The sequence below is a fragment of the Topomyia yanbarensis genome, chromosome 2 (assembly GCF_030247195.1).
Source record: "Topomyia yanbarensis strain Yona2022 chromosome 2, ASM3024719v1, whole genome shotgun sequence".
Lineage (NCBI taxonomy): Eukaryota > Metazoa > Arthropoda > Insecta > Diptera > Culicidae > Topomyia > Topomyia yanbarensis.
Window position 1 is genome coordinate 144,938,241 of NC_080671.1, and position 24,764 is coordinate 144,963,004.

Sequence of the window (24,764 nt, forward strand, 5' to 3'; positions counted from 1 at the left end):
GCTACGAAAACACGTGAGCCAATGCGATAACAATCAATGAAGAAGTACAGCAATTGCTATTTTGTTCACTTCACTCGCGAAGCTCTTAAAGATCGGCTCGCGATTTTTGCATAGGATTTTCGTTAAACAGTTTTATTTTGTTTTCATATTCACTATATAATAAATACTTGGAAAATCATCTACCGTTTATTGAATAGCTGATAATCAAAGATTTTGGAAATTTGTAACAATGCGTAGCTTGCAGCTTAGTCGGAAAGAACTCCAGTAGATCATATTCCACGAGGGGTTTCACAAAACTACCAGCAAGGCGTCAATTAAAATGCTGGGGATAGTTTGGTTTAATCATACATTAATTTTGTGAGCTTCGCGAAGCTATGCGACAAATATTCACGAGTGTACATTTGACGCTGCTCTTATAATTTCTAGCTTCTTCGTTCGTTCGCAGTTAACCAATCTAGTTACCTACTTAAAATTTTTCAAAATTTTCGCTTGGTGTGTTATTCTTGATTATTTAGTGAGCACTAAGTTTTGGCTACTGGAACACCGAAAATCTCATGTGATATTTCAGCCAGAGGGTGCAAGAATAGTTGATCGATGTTAAGTCAGACCGAACTAAGTCGCAAAATATAAATAAAATGAGAAATTGATAGCACTAGATAAAGAATTTCTTCAACTACATTCTAATTTTGACAGAGTTGCAATATGTTAGCAATATGTTATGTTGTTCAATTAGCATGAATTACGGTTAAAATAAATTTTGAATTATAATGTAAAGGATGCTGCTATTCAAACTTTAAGCTCGTTTTTCTCAAAATCATTACAATGTCACTTAGTCCGGTCTGACTTAACGCCGACCAGTTGGACCTAGGGTGGGAACCGGCAACTTTGTAATATTGTGGAACTCCTCCCGGCATCGAGGATACTTAAATTTTTACGTGCGGCATGGGATTATTTTGTCGATGATAATTAATCTAGCTTACTTTACGATCTTTGATACAAATTTAAAAAGGTGGCCTGCTTTACTGCCCATGACCACATTTCCGTTCACCTTGCTTCTATAAAACTGAGAAAACGAACCGAAAAATAATTGTCGCTATTTTGGTTGAAATTAGATGTCTTTATCGTGTTCGTTGTTTATTCTTGAACCGTAGGACTGAAGCGTAGTCTTCTGGCGCCTTTGGTAGAGTCTTAGTTATGCGTCTTTTTGCTGTCTACTTTGGCTTTCTTTATTAATTTGGCTTTCGAAGAATAACTTGTGATGTGATGATGCATGTGATGCAAATTTGTAAAAACAACTATTTTAAATACGATAATTTAATTTATGAGTGGTAAAAATTGCAAAGAACAAAATAAAATGAATAAATGAACGTCTGTAATCTGTGGTCTAATTTTTCAACTTATCCTCAAAATCCAGAGTTATTTACTGTTAATCAAGTAATAACAAGTAACCCACCTTTATTTCTTTCTGAAGCTCGATTTGTCATTATATTTGCATCAATATCGTTGGAAATACATCCAACATTACGAAGACTGACGTTTTCTAGCGGGCGGTAGTAGTAAATTTTTAAAACAGTTTTTATTACGAAATAAATGTAAATATATTCTAAACTAAGTGAAAGAAACGTGTTTCTATTAATATAACTTTCATTAATAGCACCAAACTCTGGGCCTTATAAACAATTAATAAAATGCTTGCAAGCAATCGTAGCAGGCAATGAAACTGAAACATAATTTTACGCGAAAATATTGAAAAACTTAAATTTTCTTTGAAAAGTGTGATATACTATTTCAAGATGATGTAGATTACGTAAAATTAACCTGGCAATGTAATGCAATTATTTGTGTTCCTACTTTTTGCCCGTATTGTTTGGTAATTGATAATTCTTGACTATAAGTCCATTTGATCTAAAAATGGGACTATTTTACACTAAGTTTTACACCATGTTTTACAGCTCTATATTACACAATCTGTACATTTGATTTTTAATTTACTCTTACTGTGGGATTTGATTCAAATTTAATTCAAAGCTGATTTTGACAGTTTTGGTAAAATAACTGTAATCGATAATTTGCAAGTTGAGTAGTATAGTTGCAATGGTGCAAAAATATAAAAACGCTATCGTTTCTAGAAGTATTGAATATCGAAGCAATTCGTTGTGGAATAACAGAAAGGGCAGTGGGGCAAAGTTTTGCAGTATGTATGAATGACCTTATGGTTGAAAGTTGAAACCTTAAGGGGTTACATACTTTTTTGTGCGAAAAAAATCAAGAAAGTTTAAATTTACGTGAAGGCATAAAGCAATGATATCATTAAATTAAACTTATAGTATTTTGGTAGCACATTTTTTAGTGAAATTAATAAGCATAACTTTATAAAAATGTATTGATAATTGGCAGAGTTATAGCATTTTCCCCGAAACCCTTTTTATTTAGAAATTTTGTGGTGATCACGATTGAAGACCAATACGTCAATAAAAATTCTAAAACTCAAAACAATCCATTAGTAGTACCATAACGATTAGTTGAATGAATAATAATTTTTTCCTGCATTCGGGACAGTTTTTCCTAAAAAATCGCTGTTGAAAGCTCTATAAAATGTATTAAAAAAATTCTCATCTACAAAACAAAAATTTATACTTAAAAAAGGAATTGTTAAGTTACGAGAAAAATTGATTACGATCAATTGAAAAAAAATTGATAAAAATCGGTTGTGTGGTTTTTCGGCAATCGTGTTCACGGAATAACCATTTTTGGGAAAACGACATTTCGAGATAATCGAGTTTAAAATTTCAAGTTTCCACTGCTCACGGTAGATGATAGGCGCTATTTTTTTAGGATCTTTAGGAAATTCAGGAAATAGTTCTTAAGGAGATTTGATAAAATTTGATTTTTTGAAAAATAAAAAGGTTCTTCAGCATATTGGAAAATAAAAAAGTTCTTCAGAATATTGGAAATGGATATCTCATCAAAGATGAATGAACTGACCTGGCCATCAAATTTATTAGTCATATTCGCATTTTTTTCAGAAATGCTTTAGCAATCCCGAACACAATTAAAACTACATAAAATACTAAAAATAAGGTTGTCTAATTCATAAGGCTCAATGAAAAAGTATATTTTGAACAGTGTATTTTCTTGGCTTGCTATTTTTCGTTGTATGACTTTTTGACTCTCGAGAACAAGGTTACTGGATGCGTGTTACGCAGCTTTTGAACATACTCTTTTATTTTTGCAAACACGACATTCATTTGCATTCACACACAAATAACGAGAAAAATCCTTAGCAATAAATAAAAAACTTAACATGATTTTGGAAAAAAAACTATTTGACGTAAAGTAGGGGGGCTACTTTACGTCAAATAGTTTTTTTTTCCAAGATCATGTTAAGTTTTTTATTTATTGCTAAGGATTTTGCTCGTTATTAATGTGGAATGCAAATGAATGTCGTGTTTGCAAAAATAAAAGAGTATGTTCAAAAGCTGCGTAACTTTAACTGCATTTGGGGTGACTTAAGGTCAATTTTTAGTTCTTTGTATTCCAGATTGAACATGTTTCAAAAGATCTTTTCACAGTCTTTGGAGATACTTCTGTCATATGTAAAACATCAAACAGTTTGAAATTTGAAGTTGCGTGATCGTAGTTCTTGAGTGTAATCTACAAAAGGTCCTGTTTTTGGCGTAAAGCAACGCCCGATTTTGTTTCTATTGGTGATTTTTGGTATATTTCACAAACAATCTTACAAATTCATGTGAGTAAATTAGAAGCAGCCGAACATGTTCATATTTGGCGCGATGATCTGGAGCCAATCAATGTTTGTTTGAGCAGTGTTCCAACAAAGGCCAATTGTTGTGACGGTCTAATGTACATACATACACGTTCACACAAATATTTTCACATTTCGATGAACTTAGTCGAATGGTATATGAGACTCGGACCTGCAGGCTTCGGCTAAAATGTCGAAATTCCGAGCGATTGCATAACTTTTCTATAGGGTCAGGAAATTTGGTGTGTGATCGCACTCTTCAACTCATAACTCTGGAACCATCACTCCGATACAGCCACCCAGCTATCTCTGAGGAAAAAGGGTGATATTATTTGACACATATATAAATGCGCACACGGGGCAGCAGGGACAAAAGTTCAGAGGCATAACTACTCCCCTCTCCTTTCCTGGACGTCTTGCGAGTTGGAGAGTCTTGCTAGGACACGGTGGGGTTTAGACAGTATTGAGTTCAGTTAAACTTCAATAAAAACTTTAACTTTGAAAGCAGCTCCTACGAAGTGAGTCTGTACCGCTTCTGCTAAGATTCTATTAAAGTACTTAGCATAAATGCATTCTAACCCAACCGGCACATCAGGAGATTGACGCCAGTTACATCCTGATTGTGGCATACGAATTGGACGAATATCTTGGGTTGACCTATGCAGCGAAATCACGTTTAAATGGGAAATTTTCAAATGATTCTTTATGATAATTATAGTTAAAAAATTAAAATTACTTCGCTAACTATTTTCCTTCTTTTCAACACTGCAACTTTTTTTGAAAATATTGTAGGTATGCTATTGATAAAAAGAAAATGCATGTGGCAACACTAGCCACTGGATGGATGGTGGGAGAAAGACGCATATTCGTTTTGGTTACGCTAGCACTAGTAGCAGAAAGGAATAAAAAGGCACATGGCAAGAAAACGAATGAGAGAGTGATAGTAGTGCGTATTCCCGCGAATCGGGTTTTCTCGCCATTTATTTGACTGCGGTATTAGCTGCCAGCATCAGTAGCAGCATCATAGAATTATTCGCGCCATGGCCCATAGTGACAACAATTTGATTCTTTATGCGGCGAATAGTCGCCCTGAATATGGCGGTTTTTTCGTTGTTTCGGGAAGAAAGTTTGCTTTTTATGTTGCACAAGCCTGCTTTTGATCTATTTGTTATCATGGGCAGTATTTTCCGACAGCTCCAATACGATGGCAAGATATTCACTGCTGCCAGGTAGACGAGTGCTCCGGCACCTAAACGCTCGGCATAGTGACCCTTTCTCAGCAAACGATGGACAGGAAACTGGAGACCGGGACGAACCGAGCGGGATTTTTGCTTTTCCTTTTCTCCTATTACGCGGCCGGTTTTATATTCGGTTCAATTTACGTTCGAAGCCAAAGGGGCTGGCCTTCGAAAGGAAAAAAAAACAACGCTCGCGTCCCTCGCACTCTACCCCTTACTTTCAGTTTGTTTGTGATCGGTTCAGTTTGCGCTCGAAGCCAAATGGGCAGGCCATCGAATAAAATCAGTTCACTTGCATCGAGAAAGACAAGGAGCTTCGAAAAAACTGAGCCAATATGGAACGGCTTCCGTCAGATTATTAAAAAAAACGTGTTTTTTCGCGTGTGCATGCTAATTTTGACCCGTCGGAAGTAAAAATAATAGTTGGTGAAAGAAATGATGTTAAAATTTAATTCTTGGCTTACTTTTTGATAGCGCTGATAGGGGCTAATTAGTTTTCCAAGGAAAAGGTTCTCTGGGTGGCAGATTTTTGATGCAATTGGCCCTCGTTACTAGCACAAACTAATTATTACAGTCAGTTAACGGAGTCGGTTGAATCTTAAAAATCATTTTCTCTACCGTTGTTTAGAACATATTCCCTGCTATTGTGTAGTACTATTTCTTCGACGGGAGCGATACTTCGGAAGGCAAATTATGACGCCTCACGAGGATGACACATGTGGACAAACAAACAACTCGCTTCCAACTACATTGGATTCGGGAAATTTGTTACATGTAGAGCCAACAGGGGCAGCCACAAAAGATAACCTGAATAGTGGTCGCAGTGTCAAAGTTACCCTCTAACAAAAAAATCTCTCCCGATGTTGAAATGTAGTCCCCCAAGTAACAACTGAAGTTTTATAGCACGCTACAAGTGCAATCTAAGTTTTATCAGTGGCTATAAAACTATCATAAAACCAGAATTGTTACTAGGGCCATCCAACTAAGTTAACTAATAGAAACTGACAATTCCAATCAATACTTCCTGAAGATTAGCGGTTCGGTACATTAAATTAGCAAAAACCAATCAGGAACAAGCTTCAGTCGGATGTTTTAAAATCAGTTTTTTTCCAAATACTTTCCACCCATTAGAAGTAAAAATAATAGTTCGTGAAGGAAAAGATTTTTAAATTTAATTCTTTTGAGTGGTTTGATAGCGCTAATAATGCCAAACAGTTTGCCAAAGAAAATATTCTCCCCGTGGGAAATTTTTGTTCCAATTATTCCTGGTTACTAGAAAGCTGCACAAATTAATCCACGAAGATGAGTCTTAATAATCACCTTCTCTCCTGGTGTTGACATACAGTCTTCGAACATCTGACAAGACTTGCTGAAACCGACTGGAATTACAATTCGGCCATCGAATGAAATCAGTTCACTTCCATCGGGAAAGAGGAGCTCAGAACAAAAACTGTTCAAGGTGTGCTCGGTGCATGAAATTAGCGGGAACCAATCACGAACGAGCATTGATCAGAAGATTTAATATCGGTTTTTTTTCGTATGTGTATATGCTATCTTACATCTATCGGAAAAGAGAATGATAGCCTTTACAATTAACACGTGACAACCCAAACTGATACATCCACCAGCCCTGTACAGCTCACAAATATTTCCTTCTCGGTATTGTACAGCCTTCCGTGTACGCCAAGCAGCCAAATACGAATCATAATAGAAACAAATCTGTAGTGGACCTATATTTAAAACTTTTCATCATTTAAGTGTTCGGTTGGTGCACCATATTGACAGCTCTGATCAAGATGCGCTGAAAATTTTCGCCACTGCCTAGTCGTTTTAGAAAGTCAAATCATTCTGTTAAGTATAATGGAAGTCATTAACGTTCAAAATCTGACGTGACATTTTGAAACGGGACCCCTATATAGAAAGGTTAAATGTATTCTACATTAAAAAAGATACTAATCCATATTACAGTACATCCCTTCAAAAGTGAGTTCAATATGATAAGAAATCTGAGGATTGTGGTTGATTTCATAATTCTGGTTTCTATTGAAATGTTTTCATGTAGGTATTTGATATTGATGTGGTTAGACAGCTGTGAGATCAAGAACAATGGATCAGTTACAGATCAGGATCCCATTACCAAAGTTTTTCAAAAGTCCTCATGATGTTTAAAATAACAAGTTATCAATGTACCGATCTTATGATTATCATTGTGATATTGAATTAAATCAGCCGGCACCAATAAATTTTTCTCTTCAATTCAATTTTTTTTTGGGTTGGGTTAAACTTCAAAGGCTCGTCTTGGATACGCCGTTGCTTGTAGTTATCTATATCGCTTTTCATTTTCCGAAATATGTTTCAGAACGATCCGATGGTTATGTGTTAGAAAATTTACAGTCAGAAGGTTCGCGGTAATGAAAATTTCTGCACCGATAAATGATCAAGTTCTATCCAGACAACTGGAAATTGTTCGGTGGTTATTTCTAGCGGTGGTAGATAGAAAAATAAAATACGAAATTCGCTTTATCGTAATAATATGTGGTTTATTTAAATGGATTATTAATATATCGAACAATGAATAGGTCATAAACAACAAGCCATAACTTTTAAAGTATTCAAAATAGATATTTGATGTCTTCTGTAAAGTTATTCGCAAAAATAAGAGCTACAATCACTTCCAAGAGAATGTATGAAAATATCTCACTCGTACGAAGATTATTAGCAAAAACACAATACCATAAGAAAGGGCATATTACATCCATTAAATTCTCCGAAGACACTATTGACCTAAAATTAGCCGTTTTGGCGTTAATAATAGATTTCATGTTTTTGGTCTTATTACTGGCTATGGTAAATGGTAAAAATCTTACTTTCGTATTCAATTTTATATATCTGTTTTGATAATAGTCTGATTTTAACAATCTATAGCTTGTTCGAAAGGTACACGGAAACAAATTCTTTACCGTTTTCATGAATTATAAATCATGAAACCAAAAGCTTTGTCATCTTTAGAAATCATGATAATAATTCATCATATCATGATGAAAAAGACGCCCATCATGAACTATAACAAGCACTCCCATGATTACTAATCATAGCTGCTACATGCGTAACACATACCGTCAATTTTTGCTACGAGAGAGCCTGGTTGTCGTTATTTAGGGGCAATCATTTACCTGTTTTCCTTCAGGACATCATATTGAATGAGTCAAATTGAACAAATGCAGACGGAATCTAACAACTACAATTGGTTTCTAAACAAAAATCTAAGTGAATGTAATTGAAATGAGTTGTCGTGCATTCCAGGCTACTAGGTTGATTTTGATGCACAGTTGTTATACTATTAGGTAGTCAAAAAAGTTTCAAAGATTTTCTCATACTAAGCGAACACAGATGTTCAATTTCTGGAAAGCTTCATTCAACTTTCAATCACCATTTTGTTCGATTAGATTTTTGCTTCTATTAGACAAAAAATATGCACTTTCTATAAAATTTAGTTTCTGGGAAAAATATGATTTAAGAGTTAATTTTGCAGTTATATATGGGCAATCATTTTTTCAATCACTACCCGAAACAAATGTAACAAATGTCTGTTGTATCCTACCTATAGCCCGGATGCAGTGCCATAAGACTTTCTTTTGTTTCGTTCATTACAACACACTCGACGAAGAAAATCTCCAGAAATAACTTCAAAACGCACTTAAGGCAATACTTTGATCAGGAATTTCATCATTTATAGTAGTCGAACATTTATTTTGAGACGTTAGTAAAGTAGTCGAACAAAACGGCAAATACTTGTTTGAAAAAGTTTAGGGCATTAGAAATCCCATGCTCATTTTATATTACAAAGACCCTTAAAACTTTTTTTGACTATCTAATATAACGACCATTATTATCCTGTTTTGAAGAAGCTCGCTAGTAAGCATGTTCAACATGGGCAAATCATCGTGAATTCGGAGCCGTAATTTACAGAAAAATGACGACATATTTAGTATAAAAATTGCGAGACTTCATGGTGTTTTGTATTATTTAGAAGTAAAAATGCCGCATACCTAATAGGAAATAAATAAACCATAAGTTTCTGAACCAGTCAACGGAGCAAAAATAGCAACAACATTCGGATTATTTCAATCTTATTCTGGTGGCGCAGGAGGTAAATTTCATTTCAAAAGCTGTTCGTTGGGGGAATATTGCCAGTAAGATTCGCACTCACCATAGTTGTCTTAATGATAGTAAAAGAGAGAGGTTTTTAGTTTTACCAATTTTAGTAATTTTAGTAGAATTATGATTGAAATGATTATTATTTAATTTATTTTAAATTTCATTAAAAAAGTTTGTTTTCAGAAATTTAGTTCATGATACCTGGAATCATAACCGTCAATAAAACGCCTGAAATTATACTCGTCGACGAAACAACCGTAACGCATATATTGCGTTACAAACAAATAGTTCATGATATGATGCACATAATTCATGGTGTATTTTCATAACATGAAAAAACACTATATTCCGAAAATCATGAGTCAGTTTTCTCATTTAGAGAAACGGATTTGTACCCGTGTATTCGTATAGGCTAACTAAAGATAAAGTGTTTATCTATGTCGACAATTTCGGCAGATAATAAAAAAAACTGTGAAAAACGCCATTGCTGAGAAACACGAATGAGAGTTTGTTCATTACAGAAAAAAGTAAAAATAATTCCTAAAAGTAAGACTTTGGTTTTCAATATGTTAGTTTCATATGAAAGGCCGTATTTTTGTTCAATTTGTATTGTTTGTTTTAGGTACATCCTAACTGCTTTTAGTAGAGCGCAATATTGGGATTATTTCACATATGAATTTCCCTTATTAGACGAAATATCATTATTTGTATTCTAAGATATACCTAAAACAAAAAGTTGAACTACTCGTCAAACTAACTCTACTCATATTTAGGCGAGGGAAATAAATTATATACAAGAGTAGAGTTCTAGAACAGTGATTGTTTTCGTAGAATGTGGTATTGGGCAATTTATTTGCGTTTCTCTACCTAAAAAGATAGTCACTAAAAATGCGTTTTCTAAAATCCCAAGACTCATTCTATAATTAGAAATAAAAGTATTTGAAAATAACAGTGTAATTAAAACGAAACTTCAACATCCCAAAAGTGATTTACCTTAAATTGACAGATGTCAACGACACTTGGGTAATAAAGATCTATGATGACGTTATTTAATGCTGTCAGAGCAACCTATCCCCAACGAATAAATCTAGTTTAGTTGACTAACAACATGAAATTTAATAGCCACCGGTAACGCAAACCCAGAAAGCCGGCTAACAATTCATCCATTCATTCATTCGGCTGTGCCACTCCTCCAATACTATTTACAAACCTCACTGTCCAAAAATAAGACTGGAACACGCGACTCCACTCAATATGTTGGTCGAGTGGGTAGTCAGTAGAGTTTTTGGGGGGAAAGGGTGAGTGAGAGACAAAAAAAAAGAACAAAAACACTTTGCCACCAAAGCAGACCAGAAGGAGTGACCAGCCACGAAACAACTGGTCAGTTCGAAAAGCGAAAGTGAAAGCTGGCGGTATTTGTGGGTACGGATTACCGAAAATACAAATGGCTTCGAACCAGGTTGCATTGGATCAGGGGAAGGGTTCACGAGTCCTTCTATTGATTTGTTTCTATTTAACTGTGTTGTGGTGAGACTGATCCAAATTACATGTTCGTGTTATGAATCAACATAATTATACTTCAAACATTCCACCCCTATGCCTTCCGGTGTTATAACTAGTCCGTTTGAGTATTCGTTACCATTAGGGGTGGGCTCATCTGATGAATACGTAGTTATATTTTTCTGCACTGATTACGATAATTGCGCAAAATTATGCAATAATAGACGTAATTGGAAGAACATATTAATAAATTATGCGAATCTTTAAACAAAACGATATGGAAACAAATAGTGAAACCTCCGCGCCTACATTAGACCATTTTCCTACACCCAGAACCGGTGAAATCCGTCCGCCATAGTCCATGGCACAAGGCTAAGGCTAATGTACCGCAAAGTACTCGTTGCTGATACTTGGCGCGCACCGCTACCGAATGGCCTTCGCGGTGCAGAAAACCTCGTTAGAGTTCAATGCGCTTGTTGCGAAAATTTGCGCCCTTGGACACTAACGCTGGGCACACGTGGGTGCCACGCTCAGCCCATTACCGGCGAAATAGTTATAGTTCATATAAGCCTAACCAGTTATAGCCAGTGGATTGGTTCGCTCTTGTCGAACAAATCAACCGCGTTCTAAAAATACCGCCAACCAAACGGATAGCATCACTGAAGCGAATCCGTTTAATTCACGCGAATTTGTGGTACTTTGCAATTATAGAAGCAAATAAATAGCCTCAGCAATTAGGTCAGCACCTTTGTACTGCTGGCACTATGCTGTCTTTTGGATTGTTGGGTGTGATGTTATTTGAATACATTCCGCTGCCCAATCGTTATTGGTTGTTTTTAGTTTTTTTGTTATTTTGTTGTAATTGCTAAATTACTGAGAAAATAGAAGCTAAGATTTTTTCATTAAGGTAGTGAATCAATTTTTGTGTTTTTGTTGTAAATGCTAGATATACTGCCCATGATCGCAAATTTGTCCCGTTTTATATGGGATTTTCTATCCTTGCGGGACTGATTTCCGATCATAGGCACTATAAGCCTTGAGAATATTTTTCCAAAGCTTCCCGGAATTGTAACTGCAGCAAGTTTATTTTTTCTAGAGTATGAGCATGATGACCGTACAATTCGTAGTTGCTACTCCGTGATTGACTAGAGCGAGCGAAATTGCACAAAGAATCAACGAATGGGGCCTGGGAGTAGCTATCCATCCTCAATGTGCATGTTTCGAGAGTTCTATAAAGGCGCCGGCTACGTCCTTACAGTCATCGGGGAAGGAATGGAATGCTGGTGTTCTTGTATACCTCTGCATCTCCACGTTTGTCACGGGCAGGAATTTTTGTTAGTGGGATGGGGTTAAAAGCTTCACAAATCTGGATTCAGCTTGATAAGTGATACGGTATATGTAACTCTCAGAAGTATTATCATGTGTGTTTTGCTCTGAGCAGCCGGCTGCCCAGAATTTATGATAGATTTAGCATTTTGTTATTTTTACGATCCAGGATGGCGACTTCCGGTTTAAATATAACCCAATCAATATAGGTAGTTTTAGAATGTGCTTGACGAGCAGGTGCCAAAAATTAATTTTTGACACCATTTTGAAATCTAGGATGGCTACTTCCGGCTTAAAACAATTCTCTACAACTCAAATAAATGTGGGTATTTTCGGAATAGTCTCCACGAGCAGGAGACAGGATGTTTGACGTCATTTTGAAATTGTAGATGGTAACTTCCGGTTTACCGAAAAAAATCGCATGAAAAGTCTGGGCGATCATCCGAAACTTGCTCGAATGTAAGATCTAATAATAAACCAGCGAAAGGCAAAATATTTTTATGTGTTCATCCAGAAGAGTTCGGTGAGATTGGAAGTAAGAGGTGAAAGAGAAGGACGTGGTGTGAGTCTGGGGTTTGAATTGATTTAAATTAAATATATTGCTGAAATTCTGTTTAATTAAACTATGTATATAGTGAAGATCCGATTTTATCAGCCCCCGATTTAGCCTACCCCCAATTTTATCAGCTTTTGACCCGATTTTGTCAGCCTCATATGAAAATTGATGGCAGTTTTACATTCCTTACACAAGAAATGTATAGAATTCGCTCAAACTTTGAAAACTTTTTCCGAGGCCAGGAGGGCCGAGTCTCATATACCAATCGACTCAGCTCGACAAATTGGGACAATGTCTGTATGTGTGTGTGGGTATGTATGTATGTGCACTAGGGTGACAATGATTTATATGAAAAAAAATTTCGCAACCTACACCCCCTAGCGTCGTTCCAAATAATGAAAAAATGACACTGTCAAAATTTGAGCGAAATCGGTTAACCCTAACCCCTCCCCCAAAGAGCTTAAAGTTTGTATGGGATTTTTAACCAAAATGTATGGGGAAACACTCGCAGTTCACAAAATCGCCGCTAGAGGTCGCTGTAAACTTCCGATCACTGACCTAGAAAGGAGTTAAGCTTTTGAAGATATGCTGAACAAGTTTGTCGAAGACTGCAAGACAATCCAACTAACTGTTAAAGAGTTATTAACGTTTAAAGTTGGATACTGCTGCTTAACATTCGCAAAGAGCGTACTCCGCTTATCTCATGTATGTGAACCACGAGTGAAGGTGGGACAAAGTTAGGAAAAACTCATATATCTCTGAAACGATAAGAGATAGAAAGTTATGATGTTCCACAAAGTTGTAGAGGAATAAAAGGACTTTTTGGTTTCACTAGAAAGTTTCAGGATTTCTCCGCAAGGTGGCGGTAGTGAGCCAAGCAATTTAAAGGGAATACTCCTATCTGTACAACGGTAAGAGCTGGAGCATTTGGATGTTCTACAAAGTTGTAGAGCAGCAAAAAATATTTTCTTTTCTCATTTGAAAAATGCAGAATTCTACCACATGGTGGCGCCAGTGATCAAAATTAATTCAAGGTAATACTCCTATCCATACAATGGTAAGAGCTAGTGCAATCTGATGTTCTGCGAAGTTATACAGTATTTCAAAGGCTTTCGTGTCTCGTTGTAAAAATAGAATTTAGGCCGCTTAGTGGTGCAAACAGCATAGAGTATGAATATATTTTAATACACCTTTTGAATGTTTTCTAATTTTTTCGAATTTTTACTCCTATTTCTTGTGCAGAGATTCTTTTATTATACATAACATGTTACAAAGTTTTCTTGAGACTATCATGCTATAATAAAACCTATATTCTTAAATTTCTTCGTAACCCCATTTATATTTCTCCTGTTGCATTCATTTATATAGCATTTTTAATTTTTTTATCTAACTGTTGACTAACTTTAAGAGCGCTCTTGTCTCAGAGATGTCGTGTATAGTGCCGCGCGTCAGTGCTCGTTTATTACCTCTTGCAGAAGAAGCGTACACAATGCGCTGTGAATCCAGTTAGACTGGCATTGGTTGCACGATTACAAGGCTGATAATTTGGTGATAGGTGAGAACTACTAGGGTCATTCGAATACCAATTAGTGACTTTTTCATCAAATCTGGCCTCACTTATAACTTAGAAATAGGCAGCTCGAAATATATGCTGTTTTCTTACGCGGACTACAGGGCTTGAGTACTATATTGTGCTAGAATATTGCCAGCCTGGGATAAATACCTAAGTAGGCTACAATCCAATTCGCGCTGTGCTTCTATTATATTCAGCATCCCCCTTTATTGCAAATAAGCAAAGCGTGCATGCCAATTGTGCTACCTGCCCACCAGATCACCACATCACAGATATTTGAATTTTGCTTTTGCAGGCCTTCTAGAATGGGTGGATCGTCTCGACAGCTGGCTATTTTATGCGGTTCATAGCGCATGTTGCTCGCTATCGCCGGAGGAATATAGTGTATGTTGTTGTCGTCGGTGCTTGTTGGTCGCCTCAAGACGTACCATGTGCTGCGAACCCAATTCAAATGATATTGGTTATACGAGTACAGGACTGATATTTTGGTAGTAGGCAAAGGATACTACGTCCATTTGAAGACCCGATGGTCAATTTTTCGTCGTATCTGATACCACACAAAACTTCCAAACTGAACAATTCAAATCAATACTTTGGAATTGTAGTCCATGTGAGGTCATAGAAATAAGGATTACCATTCCACAGTGGTCCAGAATGTAAATTTAGCAGGAATTTTGAGATTTTTCTAAATCTAAACAACTTAGCCTTAATAAGTCTTTGGAGAAGTTTTCGTAGTTTGTGGGTTTCTTCTTTTTGTTAAAAAAACAGATAGGGTTATTGTACCAAGATCAAAAAAATAACTTTTTAATTATTCCAGCTAGAGCCAAATAACCTTCAACGAAGTTGTATAACGACAAATCTTGGAAAAGTTTGCTGAAGACATGTGAGCTCCACCTATCATACTTTTCATTTTACAAGTTATACTTTTATTTTAAAATTGAAGGTTAGGGTGTTTCTTAGTGTTTATCAGAAAAACTGTTTTAGTCAAATAACTTTTGCGGTATTGATTTAAAAGTGAAGTAGTCTACAGACAACTTTAAGATTGTTTTAAGGAAAATAACTTGTTTCATGGCAACTATTTATATCTGTTTCATGGTAACTATTATATCTAAGTATTTTTGCTGATGAGTTACGAGCACTTTTTCGCCAACAATAACAATATCACTCATTGGGGCAAACAAATAATAATTCTTTTTCAAGTATAACTAATGTCATTACTAGAGTTATAATTGAGCAAAAAATAACGAATACGTTATTTTCTAAAAGTTCATAAAGTTGATTACAAAAATTCTATTTTTGATATTATAAGTTCTTATATCTTTTGAATAATAGAACCTAGCGTTTTAATGTGGGTGGTTCTAATTTTTTTAAATCTTAAAATTAACTTTTAAATGGTTCGAGATAGAGCTTCGTAGAAAATAAAATTTTAAAAAACTTGGTCGAAGACACTGGAACTCTATGTTGTGTATTTTCCATTTTACAAGAAATTTACCAAAAAAATAGGATGTTTCTTAACAAATGCTTTTCTTTATATAACTTTTGCAGTTTTAATTTTTCATAAGGATCACGTAAGAAAAACTTTCAGATATTTTGAAGGAGAGCATTTTGTCTCAATGTACCGAACCTCTAGCATCTCTCGTTAGAAAGTTATATTTACTTTTTACTAAAAATAAACTCTTTTATGAGTAAATATTGTAAGACGTAAAAAATATTGTATTTGCCATTTTTTGCGATCTATACTACAAAGCATGCTATATCATAGTTGGAGTTTTAAAGAAAATTATGCACCTTAAAATAATCTTGTACCCCTGTCCATAGGGTACTTTAGTGTAAAATGAAAACTTTTTATAGAAATAAAACCGTTTTTAAGGAACACCTTACAGCTTACATTTGGATTTGTCGGGCAATGGAAAGTATAAAAGCTAGAGCTTGCGTGTCTTCAGCAAATTTGGCTAAAATGTGTTGTTCCACAACTTCATCGATAATAGTCAAGCTCCATCTAAATATTGCTAAAGTTAGAACCACCCTAGCTTCTGTTTAAAGCAAAATAGAGGGCTTGTAAAGTACAACAACTTTGCCAAACATATTGTAAGGCTAAATCATTTAATTTAAGCAAAAAGATAAAATTCCTGCTAAATATACGTTCTAGAGCCCTGTCCATCCAAAAGTACTAAATAACTCAACAGTGACATTATTTCTAGGACCCCAAAGTAAGCCAATAAAAGTGTACTTTTTCGAAAATTGTACCGCGGCGGAACCCATTATACTATGAAGTGCTGTTCCGTTTTTGTCGAGGCTAACGACTTATCATTCAACATACGGGCCCTTTTCAAAATGTCAGGATGAAAGTCGTGTAAGATTTGGAACGCTCATATCTTTTCATATCATACTGCATGGAATTAATCAATTTTCGGAATTTGTCGAAAATAAGTTCAACAATGTTGTATAAAATTTTGAAGTATGTATGACATGCATTAATAACGAAAAAAACTACTTGGAAATGGGGAAAAGTTTCAGCTCATCTCGGTCAGAGCCTTCAATATGATGCACCAACCGGACACTGAAATGATGAGAAATTTTAAATGTAGGTCCGCTACAGTTTTATTTCAATTTTTTGTGTAGAGCTGTTTAGAGCGTACAGGGTTCTCCAAGGGCTGTACAATACCGGGAAAAAATATTTGTGTACTGTACACGGCTGGTGGATGAATCAATTTGTGTCGTTACCTACTACTAGCAGAGGAAATTATTTTCATTTCTGATAGTTAGAGAGCAGCATGCATTTTTTTTTAACAAGCTATAGATTTTAAAAATCCGTTCACGAGCGGCAAAGATATTAAACATTTGGTATTTTCATTCCTCGCTTACCAATTTCCACTAACTAAAAGTGAGATCGTTTCATACAGCGTATTGCTTTACTGGTTTTTAGGGTCAAAACTAAACCGATTTTGAATATCCGGGTAAACACATCTGTGTGATTGAAGGATTTTGAATGTGAAAACATTTTGTGAATTTACTTAATAATTAATTACCTATTTCTCAACAATTAATACGAAAGTTCATTTCAAAGACAAAACAATGTGTAAATTCACTTCAAAGTGCAAATTTGTCCAGAGTTAATGTATTTACCCGTTGGATTGAGCAATGCTTCACTCGTGAGATAAACGTTGGATGGTATATGAATACACCAAGTAATCCTCCTAGTAGTGAGAAAATAGATTTCTAATATAATTCATATTTATATTATACTCGTAGCATTACCGAGAGCAACTGTATTTTTGAATAACGAAATTATAGTGAAAATTTATTAGTTACATTATTGATAATAAAGATGTAGGGAATCCAAATTTCGCCCTTTAAACAAAAATAATGTCACAGCTCTAACCATCATTTACCATTCCTCACAACTGACACTGAGTTGTACTGAAAATCCCAATATACATTTTTCATGATCAATGTGACTAAAAGCATATTTATTTGCGAAAAAATACGACATGTAATTTCAAGAATGTTCGTGTCTCAAAGCAGTCCAGGGGCACATTCAATACTAACTAGCTTTTCGATGAATTTAAATATATATAGCATAAAGAATTTAAATACTTATTCTGGTAGTTTGAACCATTTCTTTGCAATGGTATTGCTTTGTATAGGACTCATTAACCCATATCTCCAGAACGAGAATTCCGAACGAAACAAATCGCAAGTAATAAGGATGGGTGGAAAAAGCCTGCATTGTAATCGACTGAATGTACGGGTTTTATGCAATCGACAATAATATAATTGCCAACATAGCCTGGACACATGACACTCTTTTCTAGGTATTTCAATGCAAATGAATACTATTTACAGGTGGCCTTATTTCAGTTTACTATTTCCAATTACGCGTTAAAATACTGGACCTGAAAATTCTATTCTGTGCAAAATCAGTTTTCAGATGTCCGTAACCAAAAAGATATCTTTTAATTCCAAAACAAATTCCTGATTTTTAGATTTTCTGATGACTAATTAAGGACCACCAATAAAGTAGAAACACCAGATAATCCTAAAAATTCCGTCAAGAAAAGAAGAACGAAAACGTGCTCTTTGCAATGGGATTTTCACAAACATTCCAGAATATTCTGAAACAATGGATTTGAAATTCGTGAAATTCGTTTTATTCATTTAATTTATTTAAATAACTTTCTTTAAATTTTGTGCTCATTTTCCAGTTCATTCATTTCATAAATTATATTCGTTTTGTTTATTTTTTGCATTTTAAATATTTGACTAATAATAAAAATATGATCATTTCATTTTAATTTTTTTTTCATTTAGCATTGTTTTTATTTATTTTGTTTATTTGATCTAATTTTATCTATTGTATTTATTTAATTCTTTGTATGCATTCCGATTAGGTTATTATCTCATGCATCTTATTCGAATTATTCATTTAACTTATTTTATTCACTTTTTTTGTAATATTTTTTTCTGATATTTTTCCGGTTCACACTCTTATTCATTTTAATAATCTGACTAATTTTGTTCAGTCATTCACTTTATTCATTTCATCTAGAACATTAATTAGACTCAATATAATTTCTTCTATTAATTCAAATATTTTTTAATATCGCTGATTTTTTTCGTTTTAATGAGTTAACTGCTTAAAACAAACAAAATGGAAAAATGATAAAAAGTATAGACAGAAAACATTTTTATTGTGATAAAAATTCTTCATTTTGTTTATTTTATTCATTTTATTCATTTTATTGCTTTTATTAACTCTCTGTTTTTAAGTCCCCCATCTTGTAAATAGAATTGTATCCCTAGTTTTAAAACATCTGTGAAATTTTTCATAAATATTTGTTCCCCCTTTTGTGTACCAAACTATATTGTTAGTTTTAAGATAACTGTAAATATTTCCTATAAAACTATTACTATTGAATTCCTTGTTTTAAAATTTTTCATAAAAAAAAAATCTTTTGCCCCCTCTCTTATATATAGAATTTTTTTTTCTAGTCTTAAGATAGCTGTAAATTTTTTCTCTTTTATAAAAAAAAAATATTTCAACATTGTAACCTCCTAGTTTTAAGATATTCAAAATGTAAAAACAAAAGAATTCGGCACCGCCAAGCTAACGCATTTGTGCCTATCAAATAAACGAAATGAATTAAAAAAAAAACTCTCTGTTTATCGTGTTATTTATGAACAACAACATTTTCAAATAGCTATACTGCCCATGCTCCTAAAGATAGGAAATCCCATATAAAACGGGACAAATATGCGTTCATGGGCAATATAACTTTGGGGTTGGATAATATTTCTTCACAAAAAAGTAAAACCGATAATTGTTACAATCACCGTTTATTTGAGCGCTAATAGTTACAAGAAAGATCTGTACAACAGAAGTGATTGCAATTGCTCTGATTGGAATTCACTGCAGCAGTGCTGCCAGAGACATTTTCAGTTATCGGTGAAAATTATATTTTGATATATTTTCGTTTTCTTCAAATATTTTGGAAAACTGATAAATCTTATTAATTTGGACTGCTTTCGGCTACCTTTTCTGCCCAAACGAACTATTGAAAACTTTGCAGGAGATGTGTATTAAGGATTGGTATGTAAAAATTCAGCAGCTTCTAACACTGCTAGAGAAGCATCAATCTTGATCAAAACAGGTTTTTCGTATTTATTTACTCTAACACTTTTAAGAAAAACGGTTTTGGAACCCTATATGTGCTAGAGAATAATTAAGTATGAAAGTGTTAATTTATTCCATATTATTCATATTATTTATTTTATTATTCCAATTTTTTATGGTGTTATTCATTTTATTTATTTTATTTATTTTAATCATTTTATTAAAACTATTTTCCCAGTTCACACATTTTATTCAGTTTCTTCATTTTATCAATTCGGTTTAGCCAGTCCTTTTTGTTATTGTATGATAGCTTGTTATCTCGAAACAATTTAATTTACTCTTTTAATTTCGTAACTTCTTTAAAATATTCTCTAATTTTAATTTGAGCTAATTTGATTTATTTATTTTATTAATTTTATTTATGTTAATCATTCTATACATTTTATGAATAACTTTTTTTTTATTTTAAATTTTATTTTGTTTTATTATTTTTCTTTAATTTATTCAGTTTATTCGAAGCGTTATTCGTGCACATCTAACATCTAGTGGCAAACTAATGGATAATACAACAGTGATATGTGTGAGAAATGTATCATCTCACTGATAGGTGGATTAAATCGGTTTTATAGGCTCTAACACGCGTACCAAGTGGATTTCTAGTAAATCCTTTTTTGAGGATGTTTTCTTATTTAAGAGATCAGAAATATGCAAAAATAATTTCCTTCTTGTTTTTTTTGGAATATTGCTGTGACAGACCCCCTTAAGGAAACGTTTAACTAAATAATCAGAAAAGGTTATGGGGATATGATCTAGGAACTAAAGTAGAATATTCTTATTGAAAAAATAAAAAAAAAATATATGTGACGATTTTGTCAATGTCACCGTATTATCAAACTAAAATTCACCAAGGGTCTGATAAAAACGGGCCTCCACTGTACTATTCAACTTAAAAAAATTCCCATGTTGATTGGGTTATAGCGAATTTCGCTAAACCGGAAGTACTCCGAAATTGTGGATTGCTGGACGATAAATTACGCCTATTCAGCTATAGATGATTGCATTCTGTTCTATTCAATTCCCTAGAAATGCAAATATGAGAAAACGTTTCTTTGGTTTATTTACTTAGTTCAGTGATAAAATAGGAAAAAAATCATGTTACATATTTTTGGGATCACATTTTTTTTGTAACCACCGAATTGAAGAATAGTAATAATAATTGTCAAACGATATGATAATTTAATGTTCAAATTATTCCAACCGACGGGCGGTTTCCTTGCAGCCAGCCAAAATACCACCGATGCATCCGCTGATGCTGTTGCGCTTTGTCAAACATTTTCAATTCGTCAATTTGTTGTTGAAGTTCACTATGTGGGACAATCGGCACAGACTGATCAACCCCCTTCTCGCACATGAGGGCATTGAAGGGTTGCGTGCGAAAAATATCGGCTAACCAACAAAACGAGCACCTCCTGCCAAGTTATTCAGTACAGTTAGGGGAGGGGAAGTAATGTCTAATATAATATGTACTAGCTACCACAACCAGCACTCTAATGGCCATACGTGCGTTGCTTCTCCGTAGTCGGTAGCAGAAGTCAAGGGTAGCCGGTGTGAAAACTTGGCAAGCACTCGTGTGCGCTAGAGTTCTATGAAACTTTTCTAGGATAAGGTCATCAAGAACGTACGCGGCGCTCGTGTGCTCGGGGGTGATTGTAATTACTGTTTTGTGTTGTGCTGTATCGCGATATAGACACCACCCGACACGGCCAGCTTGGGAAGTTCATCTTACGAATATTATTCAAATTGGCATCCGAAAACGATCACATTCGACTGCCACTAGAAGAGAAAACCGGTAAGGTGTCAACCAGTTTCGATTCCCTCGTTCTTGTGCAATCGGTGCGGCAACCGTTAATAACCACTAGCCTGCTGGCTTGGTAGGCCTGGGCACACGGTCCGAACACCTACCGAGTGTGATCGGGGGTTGTATGAAGTAGTCGCACTATCAATTACTCGTCGTTGTCGTTAAATGGCGACCGCATCAGGTTTAACTGGTACTTACAAGCATTCATTTGCTATATGACGCGTCAACGTCACACTCTGCGCTAACAAGCCAATGCGTGTTCGCGTGTGTGTGCGCACTAGGGGCGCATGTTATAAGAGATGATCGCATCGCATTGCCTTGAGGGTGAGCAGCGCTCAGTAATGGTTTAATCTGGCTTCTTTGGTTTACCTGTAAGAAAAGAAAAAGTAACAAAAAAACAACATGAGATGATTGATGCTCACTGACTCATCGTCGTAACGATTAGTGGTAATTGAACATTAATGCTGACACGATCAGTATAAACATGATCTTTTTTCTTGGTTAGCGGAAATGGGGGTAATTTTTGTTCATTTGATTTCTCTAATTTACGCATATCTTGTTATGGAATACGAATTATACTGTTGGCAGTTTGTGGTTTTTAGTGTTTTTATTCACTTACAATTTACAGCTTATCACTGATTACTGACAATACAGCTTTTTAATCACAAATAATGCCGTAACCGAATATATTAAACATAATTTGATTGGACAAACTTTATACGATTGACATATTGTAATGTGCACGGAAAAAAGGTTTGTTCATAAATTCACGAAAAAAATTACGATAACGTAAAATGAATTGTTTACAAAAATCGTGACGAAACTCCTGACATCATGAATGTAGTAAGAAGCCACCATCAGTTCAAGGCAGTACCAGTGGACTTACAGAAGAATGAATTTGTTTATCAGGTAACTTTCACATTATTGCTGTTAACAAAATGCCAGAATAGGGATGGGTGGAGCCGTAAACAGAGGCATCTACGCACATTCCGCGGAAACCGAGAGTCTCCTTCCAACAATAAAATCCGGCCATATAATAAACAATTTCGCAATACCATATGAAACCCGCCTGATGGTTTTTGTTTGTTTGTTAGAAAGGCGAGTTTCTCTAATTTCAGACTTTCAGGAGGAAACAAGAGGTTTACTCCCAGGTTGGACTCCACGATCCAGTCTTCAAATCGTAAGGTGCTTTGATACTTTCCCTCTCTTCCCACGTAATGTTACGGTTACTTTCGCTCGTATGTTTTTCAAATTGAGAGTAGCATGACGGACGACTGTAAGCAGTTTTGGTCTTACCTGTGGAGTAAAACGTCCTCTGGCGGAATTCCTGACAGTGTCAACTATCGAGACAGGACGTCAACGACACCTGAAGAGTCGGCTAATCTATTTTCTAAATTCTTTCAAAACGAACTAAGCAGTAACTCATCACCTTTGTCTTAATCATATGTGAGTAGTTTGTTGATGTTGTGTTGTTTATATTTGAGGTATACATAAATCTACGCAATATTGACAGTTCGATGGGATCGGGATCGGACGTGCTCTATCCATCGCGTATCAAGGAATGTTCTTTATCACTGGCTCTACCGGCATCTATACTTTTCAATCGTTCTCTTTCTGAGAATAATCTTTCCATGAAGTAGAAGAAGGCAACGTACAAAATATCGCAAATTATAGAGAAATTTCAATTCTAAGCTGGGGGTGAGCGTGACGTAGTTGGTAAATCGATTGCCTTGTACGCAGCGCACCTGGGTTCGAGCCTCGACCCCGCACATAGGTTTAGAATTTTTTCATAGAAAATTTTTCTAACCCGAAGAGGCGAATGACTTTAAGGTTAAAACCTCTACAATCGAAAACTCTCTCTCCCAAAAACCTTCGTGAGTATGTTGTTAGATGTTATTTATTCCGCAGTAAAACACATCATCAGTTCGAACCAGCTAAATCGAGACACTTCAGTTAGGGTCTATAATTATAACTTCACGAATCAATGCATAATATTTTATGATTTTGTGAATTATTTCACCAGCACGAATAGTGAGTTGTTACCAATATACTAGGAATCTTGAACGAGTTCATGAGGCATGATTGCATCCATGAATAATATTCCGAATTTCATGAAATAGATCCCGATAAAAACATCAAGACTGTTGGGAAGTAAACATGATCAAGATGAACTATATGATGACCCACTTTACGTCATATTGTCGGATAGTAAACAATGTTCCGACATTTATGATTAAAATCATGAGTCAACATTTGGTATAAGAATAATGTTCATAAAGTTGTGAATGTGTAACAATTTTTAGTAATGCCATAGTGGAGTTCCATGAGAAAGAGGCCGTCGATAAAACATGACCATTGCCGATTCGATCAAAACTGAACACTTGTGCTCTGTTTATTAATTTCCACGTTTTTCTCTAACAATTGGAATATTTTAACTCAAGAGAAATTTTTCAAAAGGGTGTAGAAGTTTTGTACGCATTAATTTAAAAAAAAGTTCGATTATCGTATTTTGAACAGCAAAACTATTCAATAATCTGTTAAAGGGATTAAAAGATTCTGAGCCAAAGCAATATACACTGAAAAACAGTTCTAATATTTTTTACAAAATTTCATTTTTTTGGTTCTATGTCTGGAGACGCCTTGAAACAAAGGAAACATTTTCTATTCTATACTATTCTAACCCTCACACAGACAGTATTAAAAATATCCTGGAAAACACTGCAGTTATTCTTTAGTGTTTTTCTTGTCAAAATTAATATTGGAAGCATACTAAAATATGTCGCAAATATTAAAACGGCTAGGCCTACTGTGCAGAGTTGGGTTTTATCAATCAATTTCAATTTATTATTTTATTCATTTAATGAATAATTTAACTAACGAATTGTTTTGAATCTTGAATGAGGAAGAAACGAGGACAACCGTACCGGCAGTTTCAGTTTATAGTGGGTTAGGGTATATCGTTCGGAGTGACTTGGCTAAGAAGGTTAAGGTCACTCGTTTGGTACTTGGGGACAAGTATTTACACCTTGCCCTGGCTAATGGGCCTAGGTTATAGCGCCTTTACTCGCTCTCTGAAAAAAGAAATAAGATTGAAGCAAAATTCACTTTTAGTATTAGTACTACGATGTTATTTTATTAATCCTCTTGCAATGGACAACTGTGATCAAGATAAATTTAT

At 34.8% G+C, this 24,764-nt stretch overlaps 1 protein-coding gene across 1 annotated transcript in view; it reads right to left on the reverse strand.

The window, feature by feature from the left end:
- Window positions 1-24,764, reverse strand: part of LOC131679830 (probable serine/threonine-protein kinase roco5) — a 567,409-nt gene that overhangs the window by 105,370 nt on the left and 437,275 nt on the right. Inside the window, exon 7 of the mRNA XM_058960578.1 lies at window positions 21,785-21,955. The gene's annotated coding sequence lies outside the window, so the exon portion shown is untranslated. The remainder of the gene's footprint in view (window positions 1-21,784; window positions 21,956-24,764) is intronic.